Below are 14,968 nucleotides of genomic sequence, written 5' to 3' on the forward strand. Positions count from 1 at the left end.
GATCTCCAGGAAGAACCTACATTTGAGCTTAAGAAGGTAGCTGAAGTTGGTTGCAAGCCTCTATTCAGACTATCTCCCAGGCAAAACTCCCCAGTCACAGTCTGTTGTGGTTTCTCCTTTTTCTCCTTTACAATTTGTTCTCCAGTACCTTTCTCTGAAGGGAGGAGAGAACTTCCACTTTGATTATGGCCTTGTCTGAATAAGGCCGGAGTTTGTGAACTCAGGAGGCTTTCATAGCCTTGGCAGCTCATGACGAGACTCAGGTGATTACTGACGTCATAAATAAAAGTGCCAATTGTTAAATCAACTACAGGAGGCACTGTGCACCTACTCCCCATGTAGGATCTCTGTCCTTAATGAGTTGTCCTATGCAAATTAATGTTAAAACTAGTCTTCAAACAGTACTTTATACTTTGTGTATCTGTGTGGGTGCAAACAGTTGAAATCTTCACTTAGTATAGAGTTGATATTCTGTATATAAAGATAATTAAAAATGAATCTTAATGAAGAATGAGATGGGAGAGGGAGTAGGAGGTGGGATGGGAGTGGGAGTGGGAGAGCGAGTATGGGGGGAGAAACCACTATATTCCAATAGCTGTACCTATGAAATTCATATTTTTTAAATAAAAGCTTTCAAAAAAACCAATTTGTTCTCCAAAAGCAGTCAGGATAATTAATTTTTTATGAAGTAGAGTGGCTTTCAACCCTTGTGTTGTTTCCCTTCTCAAGCAGAGCCCAACCTGAACTCCCTCGTAGGCCCCTGGTGCTGCTGCTCACCTCTCTGAGCCCTCTCCCCTCCTTAGCTCTTATCCATCTTCTTTAATGCCACTGGCATTCTCCCTTCAAGTCATTTGCATTTGCTATTCCCTCTATCTGGAAGGCCCTTACCCCAGATGTTTGAACAGCTCCTTCTCTCTTAAATTCATACCTCTACTCAGATAACATCTCCTTGGAATCATCCCACTGCATAATCCTCCCTATTTCCTTATTACTTTCCTTATGACACTTTTTGCTATAGGTCAATTCACTATGTATTTATTTTCTCTCACTATCACTAGTATCTCATATCACTAATATGCTCCAAGAGGCCAGGGGTTTTATCTATTTTGTTCACAGCCACAACCTCAGCCACAAGAACATAGCCATGTACAATATTTGTGCCAAAAACTGGTAAGGGAATGGATGAATAAATGACCAAACCATCATCTAGGGGAGGATAAGCTTATTTTGGGAAAGCAAGAATAAATGCAAGAGGATATTGTTCTTAGTGTGATCCCCCTCTCATTCCCAGGTTTTTCAGGCTTGGCTTACTAAACAGGAACACAAGAGTAATACAACCTAAAATAAATATTACCAAACTCTTCTTTTATGAGGTAGACAGTTGCACAAGGGACCAGGAAACACATAAATGCTGAATCAAGTATTAAAGGATGTCTTTTCATCAGTGAAAATGTCTCCTTTTCATTCAGGATAATAGCACTTAGAGGCTTGTGAATTGGAAGTGCACATCATGATAAAACCTCCATCCTGAGGGATTACCACTGAAATGAAGCCTCAACCAAGAGAGGGCTAATAACTTAATTTTTAAAGGCTATAATGGATTGAATAAGTATGACTTTTTTCCTAAGAAAGGCGGGAAGGCCCAGTAGGGCAATACATGGGCAAGAGTAGATGGTTTCCAAAGTCAAAGTCACCCTTGGGCAAGTAGAAATGCCCAGATGCTAGACGTTGGATGTGGGAAGAGCTTAAATCAAGTGCACTGGCAAAATTATGCGGGGTCACAGGTGTCCTCTCTATCTCTGACTCCTAGTTGTGCTTGCCTATGAGGAAACTGAAAATATCAGCAAATTTGTTGGTTCCTTTAGAGATTCATTCCCAAGTCATCATGGATGTCTTCCCTAGTGGGACTACAGTGGTCATTGTTCCAGTTTTTCAAGACTGCAAGAAAGCTGCAGGGGTGGCTCTGCCAGATGCCATTGACCTCATAGGGCATCTCTACTGAGAATGGCTGTGGAGTCACAGAGGATCCTGCAGAAGGGAGGCTTTCTTCCCGAGGCAGGCTGGGAACTATTCTGTAGCATAATGCCTTGGTTCATTTGGGCTGCTAGATACTGTAGACTGGGTGGCTTACCTACAACAGTAATTTATACCTTAGTTTTGGCAGCTTGGAAGTTCAAGATTAAGATGCTGACAGATTTGGTGTCCAGAGAGGGCTGGATTCCTGGTTGATAGGCAGACATCTTCCTACTATAACATTATCTGGTGGAGAAGGGGCAAATTAACTCTCTAGACGTTTTCTGTTATAAGGACACTAATAGTTCATAAGGGATCCATCTTCAGAAGCCAATCACTTCCTAAAAGCCCCACCTGCTACACCATCACATTGGGGATTATAATTTCTACATATGTATTCTTGGCGACAGAAATACTTGCTCTATAGCAAATGTCATAAGTGGCCATGATGGAGCTTGAACAGTTTACTTAAAGGTGATGGAAGGGGCTGGCATTACGGCCTAGCAGGTTTAGCCACCGCCTGCAGTGCTAGAATTCCATATAGGCACTGGTTCAAGTACTGGCTGCTCCACTTCCAATCTGTCTACTACGGCCTGGGAAAGCAGTGGAAGATGGCCCAAGTCCTTGGACCCCTGCACTCACGTGGGAGACCCAGAATAAGCTCCTGGTCCTGGATTCAGACAGTTGTAGCTCTGGCCATTGCAGCCATCTGGGGAGTGAACCAGCGCATAGAAGACCTCTCTTTCTCTCTTTTCTGCCTCTGCTTCTCTGTAACTCTGCTTTTCAAGCAAATAAATAAATTTTTAAACAACAACAACAACAACAAAAAGATGATGGAGTGATATCCAATCCATGGCATCTTATTACAACTACATTTTGCTTCTTTCAGTATCTAAAGTTATTTGTGAATGGAAAATTAAGCACACAGGCAAAAAAGTGGGAAATGTAAACAGAGCATCCAATATTTGGGTGTCCAATTCTGACGAACCACATATTTGTGCATAAAAGGATATTCTAGGTTACAGAACTATATAGTCACCTTGATATTGAAAATATTTGACCATTATTCTGTCATTAATTGAAAATATACATCTACTTCTTTTTAGATATTGGGATGAGGGAAATATTAAAACATAAGCAAAAGGCACAAACACAACTAATATTTCTAAATGACATTTCTCCCTGCAGAATGTTGGGAAACTTCCCTGCATAATTCTTAATTGGAGCCATGGTTTAGATAAATACGACAGGACATTTAAGATGGTTTGGGCAGTTCAAGAGCATGCTGCGACTCTCTGATCTAGGTTGTTTGGCTTAAGGATTTGAGGGAGCAAATAGAAGCAGCTGCACCAAGGATTTTCTGCAATTAGGTTCATGCAGATTCTGGAAGTTGCTTATTAGGTCTGTCACTTTCAATCCATCTGGTAGTTTCATGTTCAAGTAGTATTGCGAGTTGCTCAGTGGGGTCACTGGTTTTCCTTTTACTGCTAGACAGCATTGTACAACCGTGAAGGCTTATCTGCTGGAGGCAGGATGCACAATTTGGCTGCCTATTGCAAGGCACACAGGCACATGCATTTTTGATTTGTCTGTGTGAGACAGCACAGACACCTCCTAGGAGTTCTGGTTTGGGCCAGTTTAAGACTTAGATATTATGCCCAAGTTGTTCTGAGCTCCTTCATTTTTATTTGCATATATATATATATATATATATATAGTTCTTATTGTTCTTTCTGCTGGTTCCTTATATATCATATATACCCAAAGGCAAATACTATGGAACTAGTTTATCCATTTTATTTCATTGCCAATCTGGTATTGATTCAGAAAGCTGTAGACTAAATTAGACACTAGCCTGGGAACTTTGGCTAAACGTGAAGACTCTTAATATTGAAGATCATATCTGATCTCTTATAATGTGCAAATATTTTTAGCACAATTCTCCCTTCTACTTTTCTCCCCAAAGCACTATTTTATAATACCAATCTTTTTCTCAATGGAAGGAAGTGGAAGTTAAAACATCCAGAAGAATCTGATGTCTATATTTTACTCTCACCTTCCTCTGTATGCTCCCTTCTTTCCCATCTCATTCCCTCATGTGGTTATGAATTTCCAATTATTTGGCCATTTTGTATCTCCTCTTCCTCCTCACTTGCTAGGTAGCCCAGTATCCTGGACTATGCAGTTATGAGGGCTTCTAATTCCTAGACCTTGTCCCTAATGTTCTGTATATTTTGAATTTGCATCTGACCTCTTTAGATTTTGAGAGCAATCCTTTCCAAGGAGGCCCAGACCAGACCTGTGCTAGATTTTGCTGCTTTCTCCCCAGCTTGCTATATTTACATGATCTCATTTATACTCAAGGATTTAAATTTGCCAAGAAATGGATGACCAGGAAGGCTCTGTGTTTCTTAGAATGTATATAAAACAGTGTCAAGGCAGGGACAAGAATTGATAAAGGAAGATTAAATGGCTGCTTATTGCCTTCATCTTGGCAACCGTGAGGTGGCTGTGTGACTTCTGGGTTGCACATTTTGCCAAGCATTTCCTGTGTACTCTTTCCTCACATGGTGGGGGTGGGAAGGTGTGCGAGGGCAGGGAAGTAACTTCTTTCCTTAGTACATGCTGCTTGGAAGGAAAAAAATGAAAATAAAGAGTTCTGTGAGCTTGAGAGTGATATCAGTGAAAAGTTGGCAAATATTTTGCTTCCAGAAATGTTGGCTTTCCTGAAGTCTTCCTGGATGTTGGTGTGAGACATGCTTAGGTGGTGCCATTGATGGTTTTGATCTAGAGTGCTATGTAAGCAGGAAGTACAAGGGCCAAGTTGTTGAAAAAGAAAAAGAAAAGGGCTCATTTTAATGCTATGTTGAAGAGCTTTAAATTTGAGGAAGGCATAGGTGTAGTGAAGAAGTTGATTGGCTTCTGGCCAAGTTATGAACTGAGAACCAAACACCTCAAATCTCTATCACCTAGTCTACAGAGCATATTTCTTGCCTGGATTCTCACTATGGAACATTACTTTGCCCATAACATGGCCTGGTGTGGTGAGTGACAACTGCATCATAGATGCATTCTATTCTAGCCTAGGATTAATACTTGTGCTTTTGAGAGTTAAATTCCTTCCGATGCTGGAGGTTCCTCTCTTCCTCAATGGAAACAACAGTGGAGAAACAAGTGGGTAGATTAGGTAGAGTGGGCATGATGGCTGGCTCTGGAGTTGAAACCGCAGAAATTGCTTTCTAGTAGTTATTTTGATACTATTTGAAGTATGTCAAGTATTGAGCTCTTCAGATCTATACTCATTCCAAAACCAGGTGGTGGTATATTCAGGTTGTGTTGAAATTATTTATTATCAGATACGTGCACACGCATGTGCACCCAAATGTAAAGACTAATGATTCATGATGAAGTGGATAAATCCAAAGAGGTTTTTAGAGATCCAACATTTGACTGATAAGTAAAATATTTTTTTTTGAAAAATAAGTGAATATTGACTTCTGCTTCTAGAAAGATGGAGTAGATGTACTCATTCTTATTCCTTCTTCTAGGTACAACCAAACTTACTGGATATTATATAGAAAACAAGAATTTAGAGGACTCTGAAAGTCTAGGAAAAAAAGGCAGAATATCTCAGTGTAACATAGAGGTGAGGCCCCTAGATTTTCTTTTTGTCTCATATATCACATATTTGGAGCTAAAGAGTTTGGCAATCCAAACAATTCAATAAGCTCATTTTAAAAAAGCACAAGAAAAGCCTGCATTTTCTTCCTTACCCATTCTACCAGGAAATAAGCAGCATAGCAAGAAGGAAAACTACTGTATAATAACCCAATCTAGCAAACACCACAGAAGAATCCCTGCTGTTAATCTCTATCCAAGTGGGGAACCTAGATCCACACCCTCACAATGCTATAACAAGTTGTCATGAAGTCCCAGCAGAATGGTGTCAAAAAGGTCCAAGCAGAAAGCGAGCTCTTTCATCCCCTGTCAAGAAATGAGGTCAGTATCTCCTCTACCCCTTTCTCACGGTGTTGGTAGTCTTCCTGTGGGAAGCTTATATTTCTAAGCTCACATTGCAGTGATAAGGTGTGCCTTCTGCTCTTACTGGAGTGCTATCAGAGGAGATACAGTGGAGAGTCAGACCTTTTACTCAGTGGTACTGAGTCCAACCTCGACATGGTGCTAGTGAAAGCCACCTGGGGTACAGAACTCCCACCCCACCCTGCAGTAAAAGAGTCGCCCCCCGAAAAAACTTATGTGTTGAATGAGGCTGGGTAGGGAACGTGGATTTTTATCTCCACCTAGCATTAATGAGCCACCACTCCTCTCCCATTCCCTGCCGTATCTGTGTCAGAAAAAGCCAGATAAAATATGTTTAATTAGGTATAGAGTCCCATAACGAGACAAAAATGCCTAGGTTTCAATAAGAAAGGTAAATCATTATGAAAAGAAACAGAATATATAAAATTGGATAAAAAAGTCTATACCTGGATGGCAGATTCATCTGATTGATTCATCTGACAAAGATTTTTTTTTAAGTTTTACTTGAAGATCTTTTTATTTTCTTTAAAGATTTATTTATTTGAAAGTCAGAGTTACACACAGAGAGAAGGAGAAGTAGAGAGAGAGAGATAGAGAGAGAGATCTTCCATTAGCTGGTTCACTCCCCAGTTGGCCGTAACAGCCAGAGCTGAGCTGATCTGAAACCAGGAGCCAAGAGCCTCTTCTGGATCTCCCACATGGGTGCAGGGGTCCAAGGACTTGGGCCATCTTTCACTGCTTTCCCAGGCCACAGGAGAGAGCTGGATCAGAAGAGAAGCAGCCGGGACTAGAACCAGCGCCCATATGGGATGCCAGTGCCTCAGGCCAGGGTGTTAACCCCTGTGCCACAGGGCCGGCCCCCTGACAAAGATTTTTAGCAGCATCTTAAGAAGCAATGACAAGTACACTTGATAAAAGAGAAAAATGATAAGCCTCAGCCAATGTGCAGAGGATATAGAGAAGAACCAAACAGAAATTTAAGAAATAAAAAAATACAAAAACTAAAATAAAGGTTGAGTGGATGGTCTCAACAATAGATGGGAGATGAAAGAGGAAAGAATCTATGAACCAAAACATAGGAAAGTAGAACTTGCCCAATATGGACAATACCAAGAAATAGACTGGAGGGAAAGAAAAAAATAGAGAGAACAGAAACTCACATGTGGGACTACAACAGAATAGACAACAGTTATGTCCCTTGAGTCCCAGGTGGAGTAAAAGGGAGGGATGCTAGCAAAGCACTCAAAGAAATGTGGCTGCAAAATGACCCAAATTTGTCAAGTCAGATAAAGCTATAAGATAGATTTAAAGAAATCTATACCAAGATACGTAATTAAGCTGTTGAAAACTGAAGATAAAGAAAACCAGCTTGAAAGCACCCAGAGATAAATGATACTTTTCCTATTGAGGAAACAATTGGAATGACAGTATAAGGAAACAAAAACACCAACAATCCTGGTGGATCATTATGCATTGTAACTGTATACATGTTATACCCCAGAAAATATGTAATAATGACAAAAATGGAATCCAGAATGAAGTAGAAAATATTTTTCAGATGGTGAAAGAATTTGTCATCAAGAATTCTATATCCAGTGAAAATGTACTTCGTGAATGAGAAGGAAAACAAGATGTTCTCAACTGATGGAAAACTAAGAGAGTTTTTCACAAGCAGACCTATCCTAAAAGAAGGACTGAAGGCAGTTGTCTAAAAAGAAAGTAATTACAAAAGAAGGAATTTTAAGGCATCAAGAAGAGAAAATAACAAAGTAAGCAAAAACACGGTTAATAAAATAGACCTTCCTTCTCATCCTAGGTTTTCTAAATTAGGTTTCAATTTAAAGCAAAAAATAAACTTTGTCTCATATGGCCCTATGTGTATAGGGAAAAATATTTAACACTGCTATATTGTAAATAGAAAATAGTACAGAGACACAGAGGAAGATATGGTTTCTATGCTTCACTCAAACTGATAAAATATGATACAGATAGTTTGTGATTAGCTATATATGACAGCATAATACTTAAAGCAACCATTATAATTGCTATACCAAGAGATATACTTGAAGATGTTTGAGAAAGTAAAATGGAATTCAAGCAAACTATAGTAAGGAAAAAAGCAGAAGAATAAACAAAAGGTACAAATGGAAAATAAAAAGTGAAATATTAGATTTAAGAAACATCATATCAAGAATTGCATCTAATGTAAATAGTCTAAAAACATAAATTAAAAGACAGAAGCTGGCAAAGTGAATTAAAAAACAAATCCCAACTGTATACTGTTCACAATGATCTTATTTACAATATGATGATACAGGCAGTCTGGGAGTAAAATAATAGAAAGTGATACATCATGCCAACATTAATTAAGGGAGAGCATGAGTGAATATGTTAGTATCAGAGAGATAATGATAAGGGGTCAATCTGCCAAGAAGACATAGCAATCCTAAGCACTTATGTATCACACACAGAAGTGAAAATAAGTGCAGTGAAATCTGGTAGAACTGAAAGAGGTAAAAATATCCACAATCAGAGTTACAGACTTCGATAGCCCTCTTTGAACAACTGATAGAACAACTAGACAGGAAATTAACAAGGTTATAGAACTCAAAAATACTCCATAAGACCATACTTTTATTTAGAAAATCTCACCTATCAATAACTCAATATAATTTTTCCCCAAATGCTTTCAGTATATATACCAAGATAGTTAATATCCTGTGGTTCAAACAAATCTCAATAACTTTAACAGAATGAAAACTGTACTTAGTATGGTCTCCAATCACAATCTAGTCAAACTAAAATCAATTTCAGAAGAGTAACAGGAAAGTTGATGCAACTAAATAGATCACATTGAAATAATCCATGATTCAGAGAAAATCTCAAACGAAATATGCAAAAAGATTGAACTGAGTGATAATCAATACACAACATATCAACATTTGTGACACACAGCTAGAGGAGTGCTGAGAGGGAAATTCAAAGTGCTAAATAAGAAAGGAAGAAAAGTCTTGGGGGCTGGCGCTGTGGCTCAATGGGTTAAATTGCTGCTTGTAGCTCTCGCCACCCATATAGGTGCAGTTTGAGTCACTGCTGCTTCACTTGCAATCCAGCCTCCTACTAATGGCCAAGGAGGCAGCAGAAGATGGCTCAAGTCCTTGGGCCCCTGCCAAGCACATGGAAGACCCGGATGAAGCTCCTGGCTTCTGGCTTCTGCCTGGCCCAGCCCTAGCTGTTGAAGCCATCTGGGAAGTAAACTAGCAGAAGAAAGATTCTCTCTCTCTCTCTCTCTGACTTTCAAATAAATAAATAAACCTTTAAAAGTCATAGTCCATGCAAAAAAAAAAAAAAAGGAATTGTTTCCAACGTTCACAAGTACTACTTTTGCTTGAAACAGATTCCGGAAATGAAAATCTATTGCAGCCATTTGGGGAATGAACCAACGGGTTGAAGATCTCTCCCTTTGCTCCCTCCCTCTCTCTACTCTGTCTTTCAAATAAATAAATTTTAAAAAGTTTAAAAAATAAAAAGTCTCAAATCAATAGTCTAAATTATTTCTATACCCTGGCAATACCAGAAGAAAACAAACCTAAATAGAAAAATAATAAGCTTTAAAAAGACCAAATCAATAAAATTGAGAAGCATCTAGTAAGAGTAACACAAAAGAGAGAGAATATACAAATTGCCAATATCAGGAATAAAATAAGATATTACTACTGACTACAAATATCAAAAGGGCAATAAAGAAATACTATGAGTTCTTTTCATACATATATTTTATAACTTAGATGAAATGTTTTACTTGCTCAAAAAACACGAACTATCAAAATTCACTCTGCATGAAATAGTTTGAACAGCCCTATAATTTTTAAAGAAATGAATCCACAATTTTAAAACTCCCCAAAGAAAAATATACCACTCCAGATAGCTTCACTGGAGAATTTGGGACTCTAATACCAAAACCAAATAGTAAAAAAAAAAGAAAAAAAAAAGAATTAACTCTAATTCTTGGCAATGTTTTTAAAAGACAGGATGTAGGAACTCTTACTAATATTTTATTGAAGCTTATTTTTATTATATCAAAAAAAGATACACACACAAAAAGAAAATTGCAAACCAATATCCCTTATGACTATAGACATGAAAATCCCTAATGAAATATTACACAGTAGAATTCAGCAATATATAAAGAATTACACACCAAGGCCAATGGTGTTTATTACTAGGATGCCAACCTGATTCAATGTTTGAAAATCGAGTAATGTAATCCACTGTATTATCAGGCAGAAGAAGAAAAATCGAAAGATTATACCAATTGATACAGAAAAAGCATTTACCAATCATTCCTGAAAAGAACAGGAGTGGAGGGCAACTTCTTTGCTTGATAAAGAGCGTTACAAAAGACACACAGCAAACACACTTAATCAGGAAAGTCTGTGTTCCCTGCAAGATGAATAAGGCGGAAATATCTGTTCTCACCATTCTTTTCAGTGCAGTGCTGGCAAGGCTCCTTTTTACAGAGAAGATAATTATGTACAAACAGAATCCTTAGGTGTCTCAAAAAACACACACACACACACACACACACACACAAAACTAGAGCTAGTGAGTTCTTCAAAGTTGCAGTATACAAGGTATTCACGTAACAACCAGTCATATCTGTATTTACTAACTGAACACATGGAAAAAATTTGAAAATACAATGTCACCTTCTAAAAGCACTTTTCCAGATACTTAGGTGTAGACCTAACAAAACATGTATAATATGTACACTGGAAATGTCAACGTGCTGATGAAAGAATTTAAAGATCTAAATAAACAGAGAGGCACATAATGTTCAAGGACCGGAATACTCAACTTAGTAAAAATGTCAATTTCCCCCAAGTTGATATATAGGTTTAATGAAATCCTACCAAAAACACAGATGCTTTTTTCTTTTTGTAAATGTGCACAATATTATTTGAAAATGAAGAAAGGTAAGGCGCTGGAATGACTAAAATAATTTTGAAAAAGAGGAACTGGTTGTGGGGTTTACTGGGAGCCGTGACTCACTGCTATGCTACCGCACTATGTCTAAAGAGCATTTGTGCTGCATTTTGCCAGCCTAGAAAGAGACCGAAGTTTGAAGGATGGTTTCTAATGAATGACTCTAGCCTTTGCACCATTGTCAAGTCGCGAAAATATAAGTCAAACCATCCTAAGTCAGGAACCATCTGTACTCTCCTATTAGAACAACGCTTGGGAAGGGTCCAGTAGTGTGTGTGTGTGTGTGTGTGTGTGTGTGTGTGTGAAGGGGGGTGGTTTAAGAGTATAGGAAGGACAAGCTGGCTTCTTCTGACTTCTGCCATCTGGATTTTAGGGAAGGCTACAGAAATGCCAAAGTGCCTGCTTGTCCTGCCCTCTCTTGTCTCTGGCTGTTTCCTTCCTCTCTGTGCGCCTCTGGATTGTGAGTAAAGATTTTAGTCAGGCCATTAATTCTAGTACATTATTTTGTGTGTAAATGTCCTTTTTAATGAAATGAGTTAGTCAAGTTTTAGCTGCAAATCCCTGTCTCCTAACTTTTGATGGATTTAATGCACTCACTTGCTTGGCTGCTTGTTCTGTGGCATTCATTTTTTTCCAGCAGTATTCCTTGGTTAAGCTCTGTGATTGGGGAAGATGGGGAAGATCAAGCTTGAATTAACTCTGCAGAATAGCACTTGCCAAAAAGGCATAAACTTATAAGGTGCAGCATTTCCATTTATCTTGTTCCTTTCCACTAAGTGCTATGTTTTTCTCCACATCTGTCATTGTCTTCTCAACCATTGGCAGAGATCTGTCCCCAACAGCTGAACTCAGAGAGCTCTCTTTAAACCAAACCCGAGACTTGGCCACCTCACATCCTTACTATTCTAACTTCAGTTTTTGACCTGATCACCTAATTCTTTACTTATGAAACTCTGAAACTTTCCTCCATGTATCTCTGGTACTGCCCCCTCCCTGGTTCTCCTTATCCCAGGGCTGCAAACATTAAAACAGTGTATTCCTCTTTAAGAGGGAGAGGGAGAGGGAGAGGGAGAGGGAGAGGGAGAGGGAGAGGGAGAGGGAGAGGGAGAGGGCAGGGACAGAGAGAGGAATCTTCCATCCACTGGCTCACTCCCCAAATGACCACAAGGGTCAGGACTGGACCAGGTCAAAGCCAGGAGCCTGGAACTCCATCTGGGTCTCGCTCATGGCAGGGGTCCAAGTGCTTGGGCCATCATCTGCTGCCTTCCCAGGCACATTAGCAGGGAGCTGGATAGGAAGTGAAGCAGCCAAGACTTGAATCATGGCTCTGATATGGGATGCTGGCATCGTAGTCTGCAGCTTAAACCACTGTGCCATACCACTGGCCTCTGGAATTGCAAACTTTATAACTCACAGTCTGCCTTTGGGTAGGTCATCATCATTTCAAGCTTAATATGTCCTAACTGAGCTGTTGATACTCCCCCAAATCTACTGTGTCTCCAGTTTTCCCTATTGCAATGAATGGCAACTCCAATCTCCTACTTATTCAGGCCAAATATTTTGACATAATCCTTGTCTCTTCTTTATCTTTTTGTTCACATCCGATCCATTAAACAAAGCCTGCTTGCTTTTCTTCCAGATATCTGTAGAATTAAGTACTTCCAACCACTTTCATACCCTCAGTTGGGTCACCTTCACCTCTGACTGGGATTACCACTATATTCTCTTTTTTGATCCTTTTGTTTTTAATCTTGCCCCTCATCTTTTTTTTAAAAGACTTATTTATTTATTCGAAAGTCAGAGTTACACAGAGAGAAGAGAGGCAGAGAGAGAGAGAGAGAGAGAGAGAGAGAGACAGAAAGGTCATCCATCTGATGGTTCACTCCCCAACTGGCCACAATGGCCGGAACTGCACCAGTCTGAAGCCAGGAACCAGGAGCTTCTTCCAGGTCTCCCACATGGGTGCAGGGTTCCAAGGATTTGGGCCATCTTCTACTGCTTTCCCAGGCCATAGCAGAGAGCCAGATTGAAGTGGAGCAGCTGGGTCTTGAACCAACACCCATATGGGATGCTGGCGCTTCAGGCCAGGGTGTTAACCCACTACGCCACAGCACCGGCCCAACATCTTTTTGTTCTTAACAAAAGAGCCGGTGGTGATGCCAAATTGTAAGGTTGAATAAGCCACTACCCAGCTCAAACATCCTCCAAGAGTGTGCCTACAATGGCTTGATGTTGACTCTCCTCTTCATGCAATGTCCCTTGCTAAGGCATTTACTTTTTTTTTAATATTTATTTATTTATTTGAAAGAGTTACATGGAGAGAGAAGGAGAGGCAGAGAGAGTGGTTTTCCATCTGCTGGTTCACTCCCCAAATGGCTGCAATGGCCGGAGCTGCACCAACACAAAGCCAGGGACCAGGAGCTTCTTCCAGGTCTCTCATTCGGGTGCAGGAGCCCAAGGACTTGGGCCATATTCTACTTCTTTCTCAAGGGCCTTTACTTTCTAGCTCATGCTACAGGTCCTCTCCCCTTCTCTCTGGTGACCTCCTTAAGGACCAGAACCATACATTATGCCTATTTGTATACACCCAGTCTTCCTTCCATCTATCCATCCATGGACACACTCACCAACAGTGATTTATAGGGCACCTACTGTATGTCAAGTCCTGGGTTAGGACTCTGGGAATGTAAAGTTTAGGTTAAAATCAGAGATGACATTAAGAACAACTAGAAGACTCTTGATAATTTCCAGTGAGGAAGATCATGGATGTGGCTTAGAGGAGCCCGGTTGGTAGACCACTATTGTAGTTTATCCAAGAAATAGAATAAGCCAGGGTTTGAGCCAGGCTGAGACTGGGAGCTTGGAACTCCAGCTAGGTCTCCAATGTGGGTAGCAGAGACCCACTCTCCCAAGCCACAACCTGCTGTCCCCTAGGTTGTACATTATTGCAACCAACTTATGTCCACTGTTTCCTGGCACATGTGAATATAGGGAGACAATGCTTATAGTCTTCAGAGGGTGGATCACGTCTAATAACCCATGAGCTTGCTCTATTGGCAAAGAAGGGATCACTGTGGAATACCGAAAATACAAATCCCCAAGTTTCCCCATCTCTGAAATTGTCCACGCTGCATTCCTCAAACATTAGACAAAATGATCACTTACAGCCATTTTAATGTTAGTACTGTCAGATGGCAGCACATAACTATTTCCTTTACCAGAAATGTTGATTCTTTTTAGAGAGGAGAAACTCAGAGGTGCCCAGTAGACAAATCCTGGTTGTCTGCGAATCTGCTGCCTGCTCAACAGGGGCCTTATGAGTATGTTCGGTGCAGGTAATTTTCAAGGTCTCTTGAGTTTCTCTAAAAGGAGTACTCTTCTTTAGTAACCTTAAGTTCTATACTAGTTCTTAGTAAAGGGGACAGTCCAGGAACCAGAGGGGAAAGAGCTATTCTCCTGTCTACATCATACAACATACTAAGCATACAACTTTTTACTGACATGGTGCATAGCTATTTATGTATGTTCCACACATAATGTAGGCTTTGCTTATTTTCTTAGTTACCAAGAGATAAGCCTTTTCATGGGCAATGTTTTAAATCCAGTTCTCAACTGCTTGTAGGATATTACTTAGAATATTTCAATCACACAGCATCCTGATCCACCCGATTGATTTTCTTTATTGTAGTTCAACTAAATTTGTGCTTTGTATTGTATCTGTACATGCATATTAGTGTTTATCTATGATACCAAAAGCTCAAAATTTTCTAATATTGTTTCTTGCGTAGATGCCTTAAGTGTGATTGTGACACTTAGATGATAAACTCCTTGAGACCAAGGACAGTGATGAACAGTGCTCAAAAAGCCCTAATTGATTGCTTAGTGTTTAGGAGAACAACTTTAGCACAGAATACTATGTTGGGGACCA

The 14,968-nt window shown here is 39.8% G+C and overlaps 1 protein-coding gene and 1 pseudogene across 2 annotated transcripts in view; one reads left to right on the forward strand and one right to left on the reverse strand.

Annotated features, from left to right (window-relative positions):
• Positions 1-14,968, reverse strand: part of CELF2 (CUGBP Elav-like family member 2) — a 939,267-nt gene that overhangs the window by 886,990 nt on the left and 37,309 nt on the right. The gene's annotated exons all lie outside the window — the stretch shown is intronic.
• The window catches only part of LOC100341548 (rab GDP dissociation inhibitor beta pseudogene), a 55,485-nt pseudogene continuing 46,706 nt past the window's right edge, over positions 6,190-14,968 (forward strand).

The sequence above is a fragment of the Oryctolagus cuniculus genome, chromosome 13 (genome assembly GCF_051225735.1).
Source record: "Oryctolagus cuniculus isolate XC-2025 breed Fujian yellow rabbit chromosome 13, ASM5122573v1, whole genome shotgun sequence".
NCBI lineage: Eukaryota > Metazoa > Chordata > Mammalia > Lagomorpha > Leporidae > Oryctolagus > Oryctolagus cuniculus.